Source organism: Sus scrofa, chromosome 13 (genome assembly GCF_054392235.1).
Source record: "Sus scrofa isolate SSC_HxYL_T2T_F1_AM1 chromosome 13, Sscrofa_HxYL_maternal_Yorkshire_Landrace_v2.0, whole genome shotgun sequence".
NCBI classification, from domain to species: Eukaryota; Metazoa; Chordata; class Mammalia; order Artiodactyla; family Suidae; genus Sus; species Sus scrofa.
This window is the reverse complement of record NC_139395.1, coordinates 210,286,136-210,306,676: the sequence shown is the minus strand read 5'-3', so window position 1 is coordinate 210,306,676 and position 20,541 is coordinate 210,286,136. Positions and strand designations below refer to the sequence as shown.

At 44.4% G+C, this 20,541-nt stretch overlaps 1 protein-coding gene across 13 annotated transcripts in view; it reads left to right on the top strand.

The window, feature by feature from the left end:
• Nucleotides 1-20,541, top strand: part of TIAM1 (TIAM Rac1 associated GEF 1) — a 461,825-nt gene that overhangs the window by 271,110 nt on the left and 170,174 nt on the right. For all 13 annotated transcript variants that reach the window (XR_014825120.1, XR_014825122.1, XR_014825121.1 and 10 more), the window contains one exon: nucleotides 18,830-19,006. The gene's annotated coding sequence lies outside the window, so the exon portion shown is untranslated. The remainder of the gene's footprint in view (nucleotides 1-18,829; nucleotides 19,007-20,541) is intronic.

Sequence of the window (20,541 nt, the reverse complement as noted above, 5' to 3'; positions counted from 1 at the left end):
CTTGACCCACTAGACAGCAGACACATCACTTAGAGAGAAACAAGCGAATGCGTTAGTACATATGCCCTTTGGGTTGCTGTGACCATCATTAAGGGATCTAATGTGTATCGAAATGGTTTTAAACTTTGAAGCACTCTGAAAGTGTTAGTTATTAATAAACCCCCTGCTTTTTATTGTGATATGATCTACACAACATAAAATTTACCTTTTTTTTTTTTTTCTTTTTTGTCTTTTCTAGGGCCACACCTGTGGCATATGGAGGCTCCCAGGCTAGGGGTCCAATCGGAGCTTAACAGCCACAGCAACGCCAGATCCAAGCTGCATCCTCGACCTATACACCACAGTGCACCGCAACGCTGGATCCTCAACCCACCGAGCAAGGCCAGGGATCGAACCCACAGCCCCATGGTTCCCAGTCAGATTCGTTAACCGCTGAGCCACGACGGGAACTCCTAAAATTTACCATTTTAACCACTTTCAGGTGTACAGTTCAATAGCAGAAGTGTATTCACATTGCTTTGCAGCCATTGTCACCATCCATCCCCAGACTTTTCTGTCTTCCCAAATGGAAACTCTGTATCCATTGAACACTAATTCCCCTTAACCCCCAACCCCTGGCAAATACCCTGCTACTTTCTCAATGGCTATTCTGAGTACCTCAAGTCAGTGGAACCATCCAATGTTTGTCCTATGTCAAACTAGGAGCATATATTCAAGTATATCCTCTGATTTTTTTCTAATGTGAGATTTTAATGTATTTCCTGCATTTCCTTACCCCGGTGCCCTTCTTTTAACAAATAACACAGTGAGAGAAGAGTGTGCATTTTTAGCCTTCCTCTGGAAGGGCCCTGAATGGACAGTACCCACAGTTTTCAGAGAGGGCCAATTAAAGATGGGCCTTTAAGACGAGCTGATCAAGAATCTAATGCATCATCAAAGGAATCAAGAGGTATAAATTTCCATTTATAAGATAAATAGGTATTGGAGATGTAATGTACGATGTGATACCTCTAATTAACAGCGCTGTATGTTATCTAGAAGAGTTGTTAAGAGGAGTAATTCCTCAGCAGTCTCATCACGAGGAAAACTTTTTTTTTCTATATCTTTAATTTTGTATCTCTCTGAGATGATCTGTGTTCACTAAACTTGTGATCATTTCATGATATATATGTCAGATCATTATGCTGTACACCTTACATTTATTCAGTGCTATATGTCAATTTTATTTTAATAAATCAGAAGAAAAAATAAATTTAAAAAAAATAAAGAATTGAATCTGTTCTCAAATTAGAACCAAAGTGACCCGGAGCTCTCCCTGACAAGGAGACATGTTTCGTTTCTTCTTAAACCAGTGTTTGAAACAGAAGAGACAGGAGTTTCAACGCCTAAGTATTATCTTTATTATGTAGATAACTTATGCCCAAGATTTAAAAAATTGGATATTTCATCATTTTTACCTGTCTTAAAATGGTGGCTCTTGTCATAGGGCTCTTATAGGGAAATCCTTTGTAACTTTCAGGGTGAACAGATCATCCATTTCAAAATTAAATAGCTAAAACTAGAAATGACCTGTTCCTGTTTATTTAAATGAAGCTTTGGAATGTGTGTGTTTTCTAGAAGGGCTATTCTCCTCTACCATGATTCGAGAGCAGAATTGTTTTCAAATACCCATTATTCATGCTCGTAATTAGACATGTTTCCTTTTCTCTGGATTTTCAGTGTTCTGATTATAGGTTAAGTAAGATACCGAAATGCTCATCGTATTTTTTTCCCTGAGTAATAAGAGCACTTAGCTTAAAAAAAAAATCGGAGTCACATGAAATTGCCTTCTTGTCCTACTGTATATCTCTCACAATTTAAATGTATTTTTTTTTAACCTTTGCCCTGTTAAGAACATGTATTTCATTGTAAAGAGTACTAGCTGTATCAACATATTCTTGGCAGGCACATTTTCATTAAATTGCACCCTTCATTTTTCATAGCACTCTGAGCTCATCACAGACACTTAGCGGCTCTTGGGTCTTTTATTGCATTTTTAGGTCCTGGTCTCATCTTACTCCTCACTCTCAAGATCCTTAAGACTCTTTCAGGTGCCTTGAGCTTTGAGCCTTAGCATCCCTGTGGAATCTTGGGCTGAGCCATCCAGGGAGGGGACTTAGGATACATGGACAACAAATTGGGTTGAGTTGAATTGAGATTGAGGTCTGGAAGCAGAAATCGAAGGGTTTTTTTTTTTAGATGGAAAGCAGCGTCAGGATCTTAATTACCTTTGTGGAGAACCACGCTGAGCTGGTACAGCACAGATGGTAGCCTGTTCCTGTGAGTGTGGGGATGGAGGGAGAGAAACAGAACAAAACAGGTGGCTCTAGAGCTCACACCCTGGTGCCAACATTAGTTTGGGCCGCACGCAGTCCCCACATCTCGGTGCTTGTGTGAGCGAAGCATCGGCAGAACCAGAAGGCTGATGTTATTTTGATCACCACGCTCTGTTTAGTGAATACACTTGATTAATCCTCCTCCTTCTTCTCCTGGATGCTATTTTGAATGGAAAATCACTACAGGAAAAGCAAAAACCTTACCCTGATGATGTAGGCATTATCCACCCCAACCCCCCATTCCATACCACGCCCAACTTTGGGCTCCTTTTTCTGGTGAGCCCAACATTTTGAAAGTGCTTAGGTGCTGAATTTTACTGAGGAAGAATCTGAAGCCATAGAGAAATTAAGTGATTTGCCCCCAGGTAACATGTTTTCCTGGTGCTCAAAGAGGAATACCCTTGGTCTCCCTGCTGGGTTTGTCCTTTGGTGTAGTCCTTGAAAATTCAAGCTTCCTGCCCTGGAGAGAAGCAGAATTAGAACTCCTCGGCCACACCTCTCTGCTTGTTTTCTGTCAAGGTGCTTATTTTCAGAAAAGGGCACGCTTTGGGACTGGGAGGGCGTCTGAGCTCTCCGAGGGTTGGTTTGGTTTAAATGTGGACCTGTCGCTTCCAAGGAGCTGGGAGGATCTGCTTTCCCAACGTGACGCGTGAGTCATGAGCAGGATGTAGGAGGGTGTTGAACCATCACTCTGGACCCCCCCCCTTCCCCACCCTCCGTCTCTGGGCTTTCAAGCTCAATTTTAAGCCCAGCTGCAATGGAACTGAGGACTGGCTGGGGACACTCCCCCACCCCCATCCTGCTGTGTGCTTGAAATCTTGGCTCAGAGGTGGGAGAGGTTGGTATTTTCAGATCCAGGCCTAGAGCAGAAATGTCGCCACAGGGAAGCTTGTGGACCCAGGATGCAGAATTTGTGTTATGTGTGTGCAGGGGTCGGGGAGGATTAAGGGCGGGGGCTCATGTCCTTGGATTTTCCAATCTGCCACGAGGCTTTGATCCTGTTCCCTATTGACCTGAAGGAGAGCTGCTGCTCTTGTTGATGTTGGCTGTGAGGAGGCCTAAGCGTAGAGGGATGCAGCTCCCTGACAAAGATGACACCACGAAAGTCAGGCCAGTCTTTGCAGGGACCCCCGTCATGTTCTGAAGCCTGGGGTTACCAGAAGCACCCCAAGCAGACGTCTTTTCAGAGCCCAAATCAGATGGACTTGTAGGCTGGTAGACCGTCTGCTGGATATTCTGTTGTAAACACTCTGTGTGGGAACATGCTCGTGCTTTTTGTTCCTTTGGCTGGTGTTGATGCCATTACTGGTACTGGAGAAAAAAGTCTACTGGGACAGATGATGGTTAATTTTATATGTTTTTTTTTTTTTTTTTTTAAAGGAGTTTCCATCATGGCTCAGTGGTTAACGAATCCGACTAGGAACCATAAGGTTGCGGGTTCAATCCCTGCCCTTGCTCAGTGGGTTAAGGATCCGGCATTGCCGGGAGCTGTGGTGTAGGTCGCACACACAGCTCGGATCCCGCGTTGCTGTGGCTCTGGCATAGGCCGGTGGCTACAGCTCCGATTCGACCCCTAGCCTGGGAACCTCCATATGCTGGGGAAGTGGCCCTAGAAAAAGGCAAAAAGACAAAAAAAAAAAAATTTATATGTTAACTTGGTTAGGCTATGGTGCCCAGTAACTTGGCTAAACATCAGTCTAGAGGTTGCTGTGAGATATTTTTTTAGATGTGATTTGGCATTTCAGTCAGACATTGAATAAAGCAGGTTATCCTCCAAAATGGGATGGGCCTCCTCCAGTCACTTGAAAGCCTTCAAAAGCAGACTAAGATCTTCTAGAAGGATGTGATTCTACTCCAGATGCCTTTGGACTCAACATAACAGTATCACCTCTTCCCTGGGGTTCCTGTCTGAGGGTTTGCCCTGAGGATTTTGGATTTACCAGTCCCTACAATCTCATGAGTCAGTTCCTTAAATTGATTATCCATCTGTCCATCTGTCCATCCATCCATCCATCCATCCATCCATCCATTCATATCCTATTGGTTTAGTTTCTCTGGAGGACCTTGACTAATACAGGGCCCATGTGCCATGAAAAACTATGATAAAAAGTAATGAGCTGTGGTTCCTTCCCTCTTGGAACTTGTGATCCTACTAGTGGATTAAGACAAGTATTCAAGCCACTGATAACTATAGGGATTCAGAAGAGAAAAGTGATGGAGAATATCTTGGAAGAATAAAACTTTGCAACATTTTTCAATAAAAATCTCCAACATTAAAAGAGAATTTCTAATCACTCCATGGGCCATTTTTATTTTGGGGGAATGATGGGTATTTCATCTTAGAAAATCATGCACGTTTAAAGTTTTATTCCATTATCAATCTGCCATCCCTAACCTCCTAAGTAAATCTTTGAGTAAAACTGACTCTTCAGAAAAATGTTCCTTTTAGTCCTGTGCCTCTTATCTCTGCTGGGTGTGCCAGGGTGTTGGTGTGTCCTTTAGCAGTACAGGGATTGAAGTGGCGGTATTCTTTTTTTTTTTTGTCTTTTCTAGGGCCGCACCTGCAGCATATGGAGGTGCCCTGGCTAGGGGTCTAATCAGAGCTGTAGCCGCCGGCCTACACCACAGCCACAGCAATGCCAGATCCGAACCGCATCTGCAACCTACACCACAGCTCCTGGCAATGCCAGATCCTTAACCCACTGAGCAAGGGTAGGGATCGAACCCGCAACCTCATGGTTCCTAGTTGGATTAGTTTACCACTGAGCCACGACAGGAACTCCGAATTCTTGAAGGAGGTTGCATACATCTTGAACGTGCATTAGTTTGGTTTTGCAGTGATGTCTGCATTGAGTGGTTTGGGCAGAAAAGACAGATATTAGTGATGGGGATTAAAGACAAAGAGATTTAGATTAAAAGAATAAGAAGAGAGGGACTGGATAGATACAGAAGATCCTCTGGGACCTTGGAGGAAGAAAAGGGAGAGAAGGAGAAGACGAAAGAAGGAAATTAACATTCGTGAAAGTCTAACTGAATACCAAGGTTTTTACTGGGAGTTTGGGGTTGGTAGATGCAAAGTCTTCCATTTAGAATGGATACGCAATGGGGTCCTGCTGTACAGCCCAGGGACCTATATCCAGCCTCTTAGGATAGACTACGATGGAAGATAATATGAGAAAAAAAATGTATATAAATGTATGACTGGGTCACTTTGCTTTACAGCAGAAATGGGCACAACCTTGTACATCAGGTATACTTTTACTAGAAAATACGTACATCAAAAATAAATAAAGAGGGAGTTCCCGTTGTGGCACAGTGGTTAACAATCCGACTAGGAACCATGAGGTTGCGGGTTCGGTCCCTGGCCTTGCTCAGTGGGTTAAAGGATCTGGCGTTGCCATGAGCTGTGGTGTAGGTTGCAGATGCGGCTTGGATCCCACGTTGCTGTGGCTCTGGCGTAGGCTGGTGGCTACAGCTCCGATTGGACCCCTAGCCTGGGAACCTCCATATGTTGCAGGAGCGGCCCAAGAAATGGCAAAAAGACAAAAAATAATAATAATAATAATAAAATAAAAATAAATAAATAAATAAACGAATGCCAGAGTCTTCACACACATTGCCACTGAAAAAGCCATTAGAAGGAAAATCCCCCTCGTCCGGACTCGGAAGAGGCGACACCCCAAATCACTCACGAGAAGCGGTCTTGATGCAAACAGCAAGAGGATTTTTATTCCAAGCGCGCTGGGGCCCACAGTCTACGCCACGCAGGGGTAGAGGACTGCGGCCCCGAGTGCGGAATCGGGACAGCTTTTATGGGGTTCACAACAAAGCCCGCGCTTTGCAAACCAATCATTTTAAAACATCGAGAGCCCGCGCTCTGTGGACCAATCATTTTTTCTACAGTTCCGGAGGTCCGCATTTGCGCCGGCTCCTGGGCAGAGTGACAGATTGCAGTTGCGATAGGTCACTAGGGCTTTCAATGTGTAATCAATTCTTCTATGGCGCCAGCAGTTTTACAGAATCCAGATAAGCGATTAGTCAACTCATTTCCTGTTATCTTACTTAGGCCAGGATCACGCACTCAAGGGCCTATTTTACGTTCTTTCACCTAGTTTCATACAGAGAGCAGGCCCTGGAACAGCAAGAAGTGTGACCTTCTACCTATTTACTGGCAGCGAGCAGGGTCTGGAATTCGGGGGCATCTAGGGCTTTTTAGGAAGCTGGAGTTAGGGCTCTTTACTACCTTCTTGGGGTCTTGGAGGGTTAGGCTGCATTTTCATCCTTTCACTGCCATTAATCCCCAGCATAAGCCTAGAAGGCAGGTGTCCCCTTTTGCAGATGGAGAGGGTGGTTCATAGGAATGGTAGTGATTTGCTCAAGATCACAGGGACATTAATTGGCTGATAAAAGCTAGCTCTGACTGCATCCAAGTCCTCTGTGACACTGAGAAATCGTGCTGCCTTCCAGGAGGGATTGTAGTAGTGCGGAAAGTTTCGATGCTAGGTGGTGTGTCACATTTGAGCTGTCAACGCGGCATCCGAGCCATGTCTGTGACCTACACCAGAGCGCACAGCAACGATGGATCCTTAACCCACTGAGCGAGGCCAGGGATGGAACCCGCATCCTCAGGGACACTATGTTGGGTTCCTAACCCGCTGAACCACAATGGGAACTCCTAAGTGATTTTTCTTTGTGTGTTGTTGTAGCCTTTATTTTTCTAGACTATATAACTGAAATTTCTTGGCGACTTATCCTGGCTGGGTCTGAGACTGCCCACGCTGAACAACGTGGTGAGAGTTGGAAATGTGTTTTTGCTTACTGCTTCTTGGCTCCTCATGGTCTTCCAGTGGTTGGGGATGAGGACGTTGCAAAAATGGGTCCTTCTTTTTTATATCGTTTTCTTTTTTCTGCATATGGCATTGTTTTATTACCTACTGCTGAAGGCATATTGACTGCTATCTTGATTACAAAAACACAATGTAACGGTCCCGAATGAAAGCTAGTGCGCTCAGCAGGTGATTACAGAGCAACCTAAAGTTTTCAGCACGTCTCTGCACACCTAGTCTTCTGAATGGTAATATTCCCTTCTTGAAGATTCCGGGAGATGTTGGCACCACCGTGATGTTGCTTCACAGTAAGGCTGAGACGTAGGTAAAGGTCAGGAGGCCTATTCCCATGAGTTTCCCACTAACAGTCTCATTTTTTTTTAGTTTCCAGATCTGCTTTCCCTGTCCTAGAACAGCAGTCTTCAAAGTCGGATAGAGGCGCAACGCGATTTCATTAGGATGTGGGAAGGAAATTTTCAGAATGTATATTTCTCTCTATGTTGGGCATTTACATTTCTGTGTGTTTCTGTTCCGTTTGAAAGAATTATGCTCCTTATACCCATACACAGAAATTGAGAGTGTGTAGAATTTATTTGAACAATAGCCGATGTATGTAATTGATACATTGATTAAATAAGTGATGATACGTGCTCAGTCTTCTGGGGACGGGCATGCTTGGAATGATTCTATTGAATGGGGATTCCCATAAGACCATTTGCACACCGGTGCCCTGGACGCGAGTGGCCTCATTCATTCTTAGAAGGCAGGGCCTGGTGTCTGTTTCACTCGCCTCGTGTGTGGTCTCCGAGATCTTTCTTGGCAACAGACGTCGAGCTTTTTAAGCTAGTTGCTGTCATACAAAGAACAGATTGGCTTCGTGATTGTGTGTATCAGTTTTTCTGCAGGGACTTTGGCGTCTTGCTGTTTCAGATGTGTTCCCATGACCTCCCAGGAATTGTCTTGATGTTGAAAGAGGCTGATTGTCCTCTTATGTCTTCAGGGAGGGGCATATAGGCTTTGTTTAATTTTTTTTTTTTCCCTTCTGCTTTAAAAACTTTAGTGTGCAATGACTTTGGGTGCTTTTTCTTTCTTTCCCAATTTGTTATTTGGCTAGGAGGAATGTTAGTCATTATTTAGCCCAAAAGATCTTGGCGCCGGTCTTGAAAGTAAGAATTGGTTTTCCATCTTGCATTCCTGGGGTTCATCTCAGTGGTACTTTGGGCCTTAATCAAATCGCTTATTTACTGTAAAAAGAATGCCCAGCCAAGAGAATCTCATGGTGGGTCCCATTATGATACCTATGGGGTTTGACTTAGCAAATGAAAGACAACATGGAGGTCTTTTCAAGTATAGAGAACGTAGAAGCTTCTGGACCATCGCCTTAATTTTAAAGAGAATGGAGGATCAGCAAGGTTGGATGGAGTTCTTTGTGGCCCCCTAGTTAGTGCAGGTCTTTCTTGCCATCTCTCTGTCCCCAGTGGCAGGTGCCCAGCTCCCACTGTCCCTGTCATGGTCACTAGCAGAGCATAACTAACTCAAGGCATCACCTGAGATCTGCCTGGTGTGCACAGCTGTCAAGTTCTTGTTTCACCCACTCGAGGAAAGGTGACCTGACTGTCCTTAGCTGCACCATGTCTTTGAAGTGGTGCCCAGGCGCACTTGGTTTTGCATTCCAGGTGCATTCCACTGTGGTCTTACAGCTTTGGAACAAGGCCACGATCTGATTTAAATTATTAACCCAACCCCAAGGCGTGAGTAAGGAGCACAGGGGGGTATTCCTGCAGCCCTAGGGAGTTTGGGATTGGCGGCGGGAGGAAGGGGATGAAATCTGAGTTACATTTTAACTTTCTGGCACCAGACCTGAGGCATCAGGCTTTTATGTTTGTGTTAAATTGTCACTGTTATTTATTATCACAGGTATCCATTATTAATAATCCATTTATTGCTGCAGGTATTGTCTTAGCCAATAATAGTGGGATTGAGATGGTGTTTTTAACTTGTAGCCTCTCATGGGTTATCAGGGGTGTGTGTGTGTGTGTGTGTGTATGTTCGTGTGTATATAAATTCTTTGATTATACTGTGGAATTGGCCAGTGTTTGTGTCTCCATTTTGCTGTCCTTCCTGATCCGAGCATTTGAGGAGGGTATTTTTCTTTCTTTCTTCCATTTATTGCTGAGCGAGTGTGTTCCTACCTTGGTTCCTTTGCGTCGGGGCCTTGGATGGAATGGACACCAAACTTCCAGGAGGGCCACCGCAAATGAATTTCTGCCTCTCAAGCTTACAGTTTTGATTTGGATGCTCCCATGGACCTCACAGTGCGAGCTGTTATTGTCACCTTCTGTTTTGTCAGTTACCACGCTGGACATGCCGGAGGCGTCTCTTCTTTTTCTCCCTCCCTCCCTCCCCGTTTCTCACAGGTATATGTGTGGCCACTGCATCCTGGTGACTCCACCTGTCCTTTCTTTTCTTTTCTTTTTTTTTCTTTTTATTTAGGGCCACACCTGTGGCATACGGAAGTTGCCAGGCTAGGGGTTGAATCAGAGCTCCAGCTGCTGGCCTGCACCACAGCCACATCAGATCGGAGTGCATCTGTGACCTGTGCTGTAGCTTTTGGCAACTCCAGATCCTTAACCCACTGAGGGAAGCCAGGGATCAAACCTGAATCCTAAAGGACGCTATGGCTTCTTAGCCTGCTGAACTACAGCAGGAACTCCCACCTTCCTTTGCTTTTACCCAAAGTTCTCACTTCCAAGTGAAGGCCACCTTATCTCCTCTAGGCACGTCCCGATGTGTTGGTAGGAATAAGCTTTCACTTTCTTTTTCACGTGACCCAGGGTCAGGACAGAGGGGAGAGAACAGGCCTGATCAAGTAACTCCTCTAATCAAATCACATCACAGACTCAACACATAGTAATGGCCTTTCTCTGAGTAGCATCTATAACCCAACCCATCTTTTTAAAAACCTCATCACCTCCACCTCTTTCCCAAGCACGTCTCTCCAACATTGGACTAATATGTTCATTTCTCAGAGCCTTTGCTCTTTTCTTGGAATGTTCTGCCTTTCTCTCTCTCTCTCTCTCTCTCTCTCTTTTTCTTTTCTTTTTTTTTTTTTTTTGTAAACTCCCAGCTGTCTCTTTTCATTTCCTCCCATCTTCACAAGCCAAAGCTTAATCCTATGAACCCTTCAGGACCAGATTGGATTAAGACCTTCCCCTGGCAGAATTAGTCTATTTCTTCCCACCATTCACTCTTTGTCTAAATTTTCTGATGTAAATAATTGAAGTGTAGTCAATTTACAATGTTTGTGGTTTACAGCAAAGTGATTCCGTGACATGCTCGCACGTGCACACGTGCAGAGATAGACACAGATTCTTTTTCCCATTATGGGTTATTACATGATATTGAGTATAGATCCCTGTGCTCTACAGTAGGTCCGTGCTGTTTATCTATTTTATATGTAGTAGTGTGTATCTATTAATCCCAAATTCCTAATTTGTCCCCCAGCCATCATTCACCATTAATAAGGCCAGATTAGCCTTCACGGCCCTGTCTCCAAGGGGATAAATGTCCCCCATTTTCCTGGGTTGCAGGCATCATAAGGCAGTGGTCTGTTTCCTCATCCCCAAGATAAAGCAGGTGCTCCATACACGTTGGTTAAGTTGAGCCAGACTGTTTAGAGTCAAGTTCTTATTAGACTCTCTGCTTTATCCAAATAATGCACGAGCAGTTTTCAGAGAGTCATAGCTCTTTAAAATCTATTTTCATATACCCTCTCTCATAGCACACTAACCATTGTAAGACACCCCGTTTGTTTCAGGTAGCATCAGCCAAGAAAGAAAATGGTGCTGGTTCAATCACACTGTACCATTGTGATTTAAGATATATTCAACTTCGGAGATGTTCAACATGAAACATGCATTTCTTAGAAATAAGGAATTGTGTCGTATGTGTTGGACCCTTGTTTAACACCAAAACAATTTGCATTGATTTGCAAATACAAAATTGAGGTCTTTTTGGAGTTCCTGTTGTGGCTCCATAGTTAACGAACCTGACTAGCATCCATGAGGATGCAGGTTCGATCCCTGGCCGCACTCCGTGGGTTAAGGAGCCGGCCTTGCCATGAGCTGTGGTGTAGGTCCCAGACACAGCTCAGATTCCAAGTTGCTCTGGCTGTGGCGTAGGCCAGTGGCTACCGTTCTGATTGGACCCCTAGTCTGGGAATCTCCATGTGCCATGGGTGTGGCCCTAAAAAGACAAAAAGGCAAAAAAAAAATTGAGGTCATTTGGGGGGGGGTAGAGTGTAACACTATTTTATTAACATTTAAAATTTCACTAACAATGCTGACCATGCCTTATGCTCAGATTCTTGCAATAAAGACACAGGGACAGAGCTTGAAGGGTGCAGTGTGAAACACAGCATCATATACTAGAAATCTAACCGGTGGTACCGTAACTACCTCTGTTCACGAGTACAGGGACAAACCCTTCAGTGGGAAGAAAAGCTCAGGACTGAACAGAGGGGTTCTTGGTTGCTGAAGAATCTGCCTTTCATTTCAGACTTGGGACGAACCCTGGAGTCTGTCAGTTTACGAAACCAGTGACTTCAGGACAGTGGTTTTGTAATAGGAGAGATTGGCAGGAGCCAATTCAAGATCATGCGGCCAGTCTGAGAGCGAGGTTAGCACAAGACGGTTGCAGCTCAAGTCCAGGATCTGTAGTGGTCTAGAGACAGAATGGTTAGTGCATTCTTCTGAAATCGCTGGTTTCCAAGTAAGTTCCTAAGATGCTTTCCCCAAACAGAGTGAGGTCATTTTTAAAGGCTTTTTTCTTTCTTTTTTTTTTTGTCTTTTTGCCATTTCTTGGGCTGCTCCCGCGGCATATATGGAGGTTCCCAGGCTAGGGGTCGAATCAGAGCTGTAGCCACCAGCCTATGCCACAGACACAGCCACACCAGATCTGAGCCTTGTCTGCAACCTACACCGTAGCTCACGGCAATGCCGGATCCTTAACACACTGAGCACAAGACCAGGGATCGAACCTGCATCCTCATGGATGCTAGTCAGATTCGTTTCCACTGAGCCACGATGGGAACTCCTGCTTCTCTTTGAAAAGTTTGGGACTTACAGGCAAAGAATCACTTCATTTTGAAAGTCCTTGGGAGGATTTCCTTTAAAATTTTTCTGAAAAACATTTTATTTGGGAGTTTTCGTCGTGTCTCAGTGGTTAACAAATCCGACTAGGAACCATGAGATTGCGGGTTTGATCCCTGGCCTCGCTCAGTGGGTTAAGGATCCAGCATTGCCACGAGCTGTGGTGTAGGTCGCAGACGTGGCTTGGATCCTGCATTGCTGTGGCTGTGGCATAGGCAGGCAGCTGCAGCTCCACTCCGATCCCTAGCCTGGGAACCTCTGTATGCCACAGGTGGGGCCCTAAAAAGCAAAGGGGAAAAAAAAGGAGAGATTATACACTCTTCTATGTTTCACATTGCCTTCTTCTATGTTTTGCAGAAGCAGTTTCAACAGAGGGCCATCCCCTCTCAGGGTTCTTGTGGGCACTTGATAACCTTGTTCTCTCACTGGCAACACCCTGCTAAGCCACAACATGGTGAAATCACACAGGACAGATTGCAGCATTAGACAATGTAGAGTTCCCTGCTGGCCTAGAAGGTTAAGGATCGGGCGTTGTCACTGCTGGGGTGCAGGCTCAGTCCCAGGCCTGGCAATTTCTGCATGCTGTGGGCATGGCCAAAAAAAAGAAAAAATTAATTGTAGTCAGCTCTATTTTCATTTTCTTTTGGGATCAAATGTTCCATTTTCTCTTACAAAGACGGGATGTGTTTTGGAAGTGACTCAGATGTGGCATTGAGAACTTAGGAGCTGGGAGCTCAGAGCGAATGAGCCCTCACATCATATGGTCACTGCTCTTGGAATGTTGGGTGGAATTCTCAAGTGTCCAGGAGCTTCCTGGCTTCTGAGGAGGCATGATGCTGCTTAGATTTCTGAAAAATTACGTGATTTTTGTGGTCTGTCCTGAAAAATCTATTGAATCCGTTTCATTCCGCTGGGGCCTCATTCAAGCCCTTTTTGGAGCTGGGCTGTGGGGGTGTTTGGGAGACTGGCTGGCCAGTTGTGTAGCACTGCCCTTTGGGACTAGCGGCGTCCAAGCTCTTTTGGATGCCGCTGAGAGGGAGCCGTGTCGTGAGTGATGCGGTGCTGGAGTGGAGTCGTGTGTATTGGCATTTGCCAGTGTCCAAGTATAGTTGCAAGACCGTAAACACCCAGAACCCAGGGAACCTCAAAGAGTAGTGTTTTGGCCTGAAGCCACTATCCCCATGCCAGCCAGAGAGGAGGCATACCATAAATATCCCTGAGTTGGGGTAGAACATATCATTTGAAATGCACTGCCTTGACTCCTGTGAAACAGCCGTGTCTGTTCCAGCAGAACCTGTTGGTTAGGGATTGCCAAAGATTCACTGTTCTAAAATTAAAATGATCATTTCAGTAGAAATTTCTCGATTTACTTAGCTGGCTTAAGACCATCAATTCTACAAACACGCGTCCTCCCTGAGTTACCTTGAGATGCGTTTGGATGTGCTAAGAAGCTGCATTGCTCAAACCCAGGGCAGGCTTTGGATATGGGAATTTTCAGGAATTTGGGCTGGTGTGGGTGGCTATTTTTACTTGCCTTGAAAACATGGCTGACCTAAAACCATTTCATCTGCCTTCTCGGGAGTAGGAATTTGGGAGGCATGTCATAGCTTATGCATCTGTGCCGAGGGATCAGTTTTTCAAAGGGAAAAACCTGGTGCTGCCCCAGGGCTGTCCATGGTCACGTGGTTCACCTGAGAGGGAAGGTAGTTACCTCTTCTCTGGGTGGGAGACCTTGTCACAGTCTCAGTGTGTGCACAAGCCAGGTGAGCTCACTCCTATGGGAACCATATCTTTAGGTCAGATATGATGTGGCCACCTGGGAGCATGTCCCAGCTACACTTGGGCATTGAGCCAGAGAGCCCCAACTTCCTCCAGCTTCCTGTCCCTTGGCTGAGACCCAGCACTCTGGGGAGAGCAAGCGAGTGTTCAGAGAGAGCTTCTTGGAGGGTGAGCAGCCTCTTACAACTAACTCTGCAGGATCTTACCTCTTCAGACCTTCTGTCCCTGAATAGTGATTTTTTTTTTTTTTTTAAATCAATGATTAAGACTAGAAACATCTGCAAGTTGCTTGGTGGCCTAGTGGTTAAGGAAGCGGCAGTGTCTGCTGTGCTAAGGGTCACTGCTGTGGCACGGGTTTGAGCTCCGGCCTGGGAATTTCTGCATGCTCTGGGTACAGCCAAAAAAAGAAAAAAAGAAAAAGAAAAGAAAGAATTTGACAGAACATTGTAAATCAACTATGATTTAAACTTTCTTTTTTTTAAAAAAAAAGAAAAGGACAAGAAACATCCCGTGAAATTTGTCACTGAGCCCATGAGAAATGATACAGTCCAAAGCATTGCTCATTATAACACAGTGGCCTCAAAGGACCACTAGTGGAAATTCTTTGTGTGTGTGTGTGTGTGTGTGTGTGTGTGTGTGTGTGTGTGTGTGTGCGCCTTTTCTAGGGCTGCTCCCACGGCATATGGAGGTTCCCAGGCTAGGGGTCGAATCAGAGCTGTTGCCACCGGCCTACGCCAGAGCCACAGCAACGCGGGATCCAAGATGCGTCTGTGACCTACACCACAGCTCAGGGCAACGCCGGACCCTTAACCCACTGAGCAAGGCCAGGGATCGAACCCGCAACCTCATGGTTCCTAGTCGGATTCGTTAACCACTGCGCCATGACGGGAACTCCGAGTGGAACTTCTTTTCTGATCATAGTACCTCAAACATCTGTCCTTCTTCTGAGCAGTTGATTAGGGCGCTGTGCATCTTACAACTGCTCCATTTTCCCTGTTTGCGTTGGCTGTTACAAAGGCTTACTGTCAAACCGAGCCAGCCAGGGGTAGATTGATAGGGTCGGCATCATTACCCTTATTCGGCCCCTCTTCACTTTGTCTTAACTTTGTTGGGGTTCCTTTCATTTTTCCAGTAAAAATTTCTATTATTCTATTTTAGATAATTTATCTTTGGAAGTCACTCCTGAGTCCTTTCTTGAATAAAATAATGTCTGAAAAAATAAGTAAATGATGAATTTTGTTTTCCCTTAATTTCTGAACCATTGAAAAATCTCCGCTGTCTTAGATTTCATCCATCCATCCATCTGTCTATCCATCCATCCATGCACTGCTGATTTTTTGGACCAAGTATGCATACTGCAATCTAAATGCTTTTGGTGCTTATTGCATATAAAAATATTCAGGATTTCTGCCTTGTTCGTGACTTTGATCCAGCATGGCTACTCCCTTCTCACTTCTTGGAAGGTTCAGGGTAAGAGAAACTTTCCGATTCTCATTAATTTACTAATTATGAGACACTTTCGGCCACCAAATCATAAAGGATAGAATAAGAATTAACATACTTCTATAGTCTTTTATAGGTTATAGTGTTGATTCTCTAATTTCTGTCTTATAACAACTTTTTCAGGTAGTCATTAAATAAGCCAGATACTATTACTTTTCTCATTATTTTTCCTATTAAGTTTCAGAATGGGTAGTTTACTTGCTCAAGTTCATCTACGTTAGTCAGTAAGAGAGCCTGGTATATGAACTTAGGTATTTTGAGGGCAAGCCCTTTTCTCTGCACATTTTGATTCCTGAAACTTTCAAGGACTTAAAAATGGCAGGGATGCCTTTTACGAGTTTTTCTGAAGGTGAAAAAGAAAGTTGTGGTGTGGCAGACTCTTTGGGAAGAGCCGGGGGTTAACTGCCATGGACACCGTGTTTCTGACACTTGTCGTGTTTTCATCTCACATCAGACTGTAGGGTTGGAGTGATGGGACTTCTGAGCCCTGTCTGCTTTTCGAGGTATTTGAAGCCTGAGATTAGTTTTGGTAATTCCTTCACTCTCCTTTGGCACACACGCTTCCCTGGGAAAACTGGTTTTTTGACAGCTGACGCAGAAATTGACCAGAGGAGCTTTGAGATGAATCAGAGTGAGACGAAGACACTTGGCACATGTATCGTTGTTCACTTCACTCGGGGTCATCTTCCTGTAATGCCAGCGGTCTAACTGGTCCTGCCAGATTTTGTCAGCAGAGTTTGTGTGTGTGCGTGAGCTGTGGCAAATGCAGTTGATCCCATCTTCCTGCTGGATTAATTAATTCCCCTATTGTCCCATGACACATTAAAGGCAATCGGTTTCATCCAGCTTAGAATCTAGACCCGGTTTCCATGAGTTAGGTACCATGTTTTAAGGAAACCCCATAAGAGTGGCCCTTCTGTAGCATACGTCTTATGGTTTACAAATGTTGAATCATAGAGAAAATAATCGCAGACCTTTATTGAGAACTGACTAAGGCGTAGGCACTAAGCTAAGTCTGATGATCTTTAAGGCTCATATCAACCGAATGGTTTAAGAACTTATACTCATTTGTGGAGGGGTCAGTTGATATTTAGAGTTGGCCTCAAATCACCCTGCACATCAGTGGCAAAGCTGAGTTTTGGCCCGAAACACACAACAGGCCTCTGGGCTGACACTCCCAAAATTGGTGCTTAGTTGCCTCTCACTGAAGTTGAATTCTCTGCAGCTCTTAAAAGAGAACTTGGCGTCTTGGTGGTTCTCAGGTTGCCACGGCATATGTTTATGAGCCGTGGTGGAGGTAACCCACTGGGATTACTTGATACACACGGAGTGCTTGATGCCAAGTTGCAAGCTTAGCATATTTGCTGATTTCAGAAGAACAAGTGTGGGTCTCTTTATTGAACCACATCGTGGCCAGGGTCACAGGTACAAACATTTTTTTTTTCCACCAAATCAGAAGAAATTCTCCCCAATTTGTTCTCCTGCAATGTTTTATAAATAATATCTTGGAACTTTCACTTTCTTCCCCATATTGTTTTTCTGCTCAGGGATTAGAAGAACATAATAGAGAAACATTTGAGTTCTGGTAGATAGAATATGTCCCCCCCCCCTTTTTTTTTTTTTTTTTTGAAAGTATAAGAACTGCATTATCAGCCTCTGTTGTGCAGGTGGAGGACAGCCGCCTGCAGGCCGGGTTTGCCAGCAAGAACCCAGCCTTGCAAATTATTGGCAGCTGGCATTGTAATGAGTCCATTTCAATATAAATGGGCTGTTGCTTATTAATTGCTGCCAGTTCCTAAGCAGTTCAGGAACTGCTTTGAAAATTTGCAGAGAGCAACTTAAGGAGGATGCCCGGGCAAAGAGAGGGAACAAGATAGCAGTGGGGGAATTATGGAAAGGGCACGTATTGTAGGCTAATAATGGGGTATTGCTGAGAACTCGTGCTCCTCTCTTGGCAAGCGTGAGTCACCAAGTTCATGGTTAAATAGCACGCGTTCCAAGATGGGGAGAAGTGTAACTTCACTTATTGTGCTGTTCTCCGTGGATGCACATATTTATTTATTTCCCGGCTCAGGGTGACTGCTTTCCACAACACAGGCAGTTTTCTCCGTGATCCTGCTCTCTGTCCTCTCAGGTTCCCACCTTAAGGACACCACCAGCAGTAGGGGACAGGCATGGGCAGTCCCACGGAAGAATGGCCCGTAGGAGAGAGATGAGGGGCCGCCACCTCAAGGAAGCCCTCGGGGCTTTATCCTGTTTTAGGGTCTGTCATCTCACCTCAGAAGGCCGGCTCAAAAAAAACCCCAAAAACCCAAAACCCTTCATACCGCTTGTTCATGGAGCTAGCCTTGCCAGTTTATTTTCTGTGCTAGGTAGCAGTTTGGATATTTTACCTAAATTTGTTCTTGTGCACATTCTTCATGAGTTTCCTCTTATTTTGAAAGCATGTATAGGATGAGAAGGTCTGTGTATCAAAGGTGGTCTTTTGTTCTACAATCTTGAGCGTTTCCTTCAACTTTTTTGTAATAAATCTAGCTCTGCTTTGAGAATGACGGAGACTCTGTTGTTTCCTTTCACTCACTTCTGTTGAGACTTTTTATCGATTAAGAGGGAACCATGTAGGCATTCCCGTCGTGGCTCAGTGGTTAATCAGTCCAACTGGGAACCATGAGGTTGCGGGTTCGATCCCTGGCCTTGCTCAGTGGGTTAAGGATCCGGCGTTGCCGTGAGCTGTGGTGTAGGTTGCAGACGCGGCTCGGATCCCGCGTTGCTGTGGCTGTGGGGTATGCCGGTGGCTACAGCTCAGATTAGACTCCCAGCTTGGGAACCTCCATATGCTGCAGGTGCGGCTCTAGAAAAGACAAAAAAAAAAAAAAAAAAGAGGGAGCCACACACATCATTCCACAGTAACCTGTTTCCATGATCGCATACCTTCATCTGTAGAGAAAAGTAACAATGATAAAAGAACCTAGTTTGCAGGGCCGTTTATCACCGCAAATGTTAATATCCCGTATGCGTGTGTTTATTGATGTATCTGATGATGCCTGTCGTTTTCTGCCTGTGGCTCCATGTTGCATTGCTTGATTTGGGGGTGAGCTCTGTGGATGTTGGAGAACTGACATAAATGGGCTCAATAGAAGATTCCTATTTGCTGTGTTCTGGCTGACCATGTTCTTGCTTTTTCTGTCCTCTTTAGGTTTTTGGTGCCTTCTCATCAACTGCGATGAGACTGTGAGGGCCACCCCGAGGGGCAGGTGCTGATACATCTCCCAGGCCCAGTCGCTGTTCATCCTGACCCATTTCCAAGTTCAGTATCTAAATGCCACAGTGCTCTCGGGGCAAGTTGGGCTGGGAACCACTGTTGCCTTGTAAGGTGAGTTTGTGTGTGTGTGTGTTTGAGCCTGTATGTATCCCCACGAATTAATGGTAATGCTTCAGAGGCGGCGAGGCAGGTATATTTTAGGATAATTGGGAGTGCTCTGTTGTACCTAGCTCGTGGGAAAAAGAATTTGGAGTCCCTTTTTTTTGGATTAAGGTTACGCCCATCTAACAATTCAAAAGTATTAACATTAAAACCGAAAAAGAAAAAAAGGTAGGCACCTATCTTTCTCCCCCTGTGAATTGCCCTCGGGATGTTTTTGATTTATTTCTGAGGTTTACCATCTTTATATGGGATTATATTTGAAAAAGGCAAAACCCGGCTTCAAAAATCTTCCCTCAAAACAATGATATATTTTGTGTCTGGTTTCGGCAGTCTTTAAAGAGCAAAATAAATACCGTCAAAATAATAATCTCTCAATCAAAGATCATCTTTTATTTGTTACCAAACTTTCCTGTCTAGTCTCCTGTGTTAGGGGTATTTGTGTGTGACTTGGCAGAACGCTTTTCATGGGTTTGTAACGATTTAGCAAAAACTTTTAGAACTTTGTCTCAGTTTAATCTTAGCTCTTCCCCCCCCCCCCACCCCAACCCCCCTACCCTGTCTTCAGGCTCAGCCTCCAGTAGGGGAAAAACAGGCTTGAAACCAAGCCCTCCCACTAGAATCTAATTTTAAATTTGCAATCTGTTGTCTTGTGATTTTTGCTTCAAATTTAACTTTGAAATAAATACATTTCATCCTTGCTCTTGCAATTTTGGTGGTCTGTTTTCAAGTTGTAGAAGGGTAATCATTACTTTTATTTTAATAAGCTTTTAAATGCCTCCAGGGAGTGATACATTTTATTAATAATACTTATAATTTATATCCATCATGAGATGCTTTATGCTCAGATTTCACATTGACGTTGCCAATAAGAGAAACCATGCTTTAATACTTAACTTCTGTCTTGACTATGAGTTTGGGTCTTGTGCCTGCAGATGGACTCTAATATTTTGTATTTTTGAAATACCCCTATTATAGGGCAATCTGAGTAATGTGCATTCCCACTGAGAAGAACTGTACTGAAACTTCAGCTTATTTAGATGGCCAATATAATGCCATGTCCCTGTCATTGGGAGATTAGGATAAAATAGGAACGGGGTATATATACAAAGCCAGACTAGGGTATCAGTGTACAAATAGCCATGCTGCAGACACATGAGGAGGTCAAGCAAAGAGCCATTAGAACGTGGAGAAAGAATGATTAAATCCAAGATAGATAGTATTTTCCTTATCTTAGGTAATTTTCTTGAGCCATCTGCTTTAAGTGTAGGTTTGGTGCTGTTGTGATATAGCTGTTTGCGTAGTGCCCACATCCTTACTCTCTTCAGTTATCCAAGAAACCTAGGGACTTAAACCATTAATTATTATTTTTTTCTTTCCTTAAAATGAATTACAGGTTTAGTCTCTTGGGATAGACCATGATGGAAGATAATATAAGAAAGGGAATGTATGTAGATGTATGACCGGGTCCCTTTGCTGTACAGCAG